The sequence below is a fragment of the Tenrec ecaudatus genome, chromosome 4 (assembly GCF_050624435.1).
Source record: "Tenrec ecaudatus isolate mTenEca1 chromosome 4, mTenEca1.hap1, whole genome shotgun sequence".
Lineage (NCBI taxonomy): Eukaryota > Metazoa > Chordata > Mammalia > Afrosoricida > Tenrecidae > Tenrec > Tenrec ecaudatus.
This window is the reverse complement of record NC_134533.1, coordinates 20,920,688-20,923,117: the sequence shown is the minus strand read 5'-3', so window position 1 is coordinate 20,923,117 and position 2,430 is coordinate 20,920,688. Positions and strand designations below refer to the sequence as shown.

General features: G+C 36.5%; 1 pseudogene; it reads left to right on the top strand.

Moving 5' to 3' along the window:
- Window positions 1-710: 710 nt before the first annotated feature.
- On the top strand, window positions 711-1,650 carry LOC142445740 (olfactory receptor 4S2-like; annotated as a pseudogene).
- Window positions 1,651-2,430: the final 780 nt, after the last annotated feature.

Here is a 2,430-nt window from a genome sequence, read left to right as displayed (position 1 = left end):
AAACAGGTACAGCCTTAGAAACTGACAGGAGCAGTTCTACCCTGTTCTATCAGTTCACCAGGAGCCAGTGTCCATGGACTTGATGGCAATGAGAGTTTTTCTTCAGAATTGTTCCTCCTGTATTAACATAAAGTCATTGCCCCGTGGTTCCTATCTGATCCTTGAGTTGCTGTGGTCAATCCAATCCCATGAATTTTAAAAGAGCATAATGCTCAAGATAAATATTTTTCCAAATGATTTTCTCTACTATTTTTTAAGGGCTTCCTCCCAAGGCACTTACAGGTAGACTTTTGTATTGCAGCTGAGTACGTTAACTCTTTGCAGCGTCTAATAACACCTAAGAGAGAACTTGTTTGAAAAGTAGTCCTAGTGCTTATACGGAACAAGAATGGGGCAAATGTTTAAAGTCAAACAAATGAATAACTCTTTAAAAATGGTAAGAGATCTGGAATCCTTGGCTTGATGTTTGGTATAAGGGATTTGTCTGAACTCTTGGGACTATGGTGCCCCATCTGCAATGGATTGCTGGATGGTGATAAGTTTGTCAGAATGTATTTATTTGACTATGCATGACAAGCAACACTCATCTATTTTGAAGTACTATGATTATACATTCTTTCCCTAAAACAGAAGTAATGTTCTTGGTCCTTTTCATATTTTTCAGCCAAATTAATTACCTCTTAGGAAGCTTGTCCTGCTAAGCTAATTCCATGGAAAAAAGAAGCAATGTAACGGTGTTCAATCTCTTTGCACTTTCTCAAACACAGTGGTAGAAGTTTGTTTTCTGGTTTTGTTTTGTTTTCCCTATGCAACTATTCTTCTGGGAAACCTTCTCATCATGCTGACAGTATGAGTGGGCAACTTTTTCACATCTCCAATGTATGTCTTTCTCAACTATCTGCCTTTTGTCGACATCTGCTACTCCTCCGTTATAATTCCCAACATGATTGTTGACTTTTTAGCCAAGAGTAAAGCAATCTCCTATGTGGGTTGCATGTCTCAACTCTTTGGGGTACATTTCTTTGGCTGTACTGAGATCTTCATCCTTATTCTTATGGCCTATGATAGGTATGTGGCCATCTGTAAACCTTTACACTATATGACCATAATGGAACAGAACAGGTGCAATAAATTGTTACTGGGGACATGGATAGATGGGTTCTTACACTCCATTATCCAAGTGGCTTTGTTGGTCCAGCTACCCTTTTGTGGACCCAATGAGATTGACCACTCCTTTTGTGATATCCATCCTCTCTTGAAACTGGCTTACACAGATACTTATGTTGTTGGTATTGCTATGACAACACTGTGATCATTGTTCTAGGGAGCTTTATTACCTTGTTAATTTCCTATGCTGTCATCCTGGTGTCCCTCAGAAAGCAATCACCTGAGGGCAGGTGCAAAGCCCTCTCCACTTGTGGCTCTCACATTGCTGTGGTCATCAACTTTTTTGGTCTTTTTACTTTCATGTACAAGCACCATGATACTACGTTTTCTGAGGTTAAGATGGTGGCTGTATTTTACTCCCTCATCACCCCCATGTTAAATCCCCTAATTTTAACCCTTAGAAATGGAGATGTGTACACTGTAATGAAGAAGCTGTGTGGTAGGAAGGTTTTCTGGAACATAATGTCAAGTAGTATGAAATAATGATAGTTTTAGTGGATGTTTTTAATGTTTTTGTAAACTCAACTATTAGATGAAGGAACCAATATCATCCTTGCAGGTGGTTGGGAGAAACAAATGAAACACTAACTCACTCTACAGAAGGGCACATTAATTATTATTATTAAATTTCATCCAATATTTCATTATCAGTTAATTTATGATTATGTCTAGGCCAGAGAAGTCTTATGAAACTAAAATGCAATCATAATAATATTCAGCATGGCTGTATTCTCCTCTAAAGCTGTGCCTATTTTCCTTAAATAGTAAAAAAGTAGTAAAATAAATAGTAAAAATCTATGTAGTATTTATAACTGCGATGCTATATGAATAACAACAAAAGTAATACTACAAGAAAATTAGTAATGATCAAAGATATAGCAGTCTGATAAAAATCCCACTAAAATCTAGAATCTTGTGAAAAATAAATCTAGAATGCAAGGAATGGAAAGGGAATGGCACGGAGAATGAAAAAACGATATAACACAAGTTTAAAAAGCAAAATATGTGCTTTTGGCCTCTGGTCTTTGGAGAAAAAAAAGAACCGACACTTACTTTCTGTCAGACCCATTTTCTTTGCCCAAGCACTAATAATATTAGAGTAGTTTTACCTTTTATAAGCCTTTCAATATACTGCTGCTCACTAATTCTAATTTTTACCTCAAATCTATAGCCAAGAATCCTAGTTAATATGACATGACTTAAAAGATCAGAAGGAGTTGAATAAAAATAGACCCTCTTTGATTTTCAAGAGGGTAATTGTCT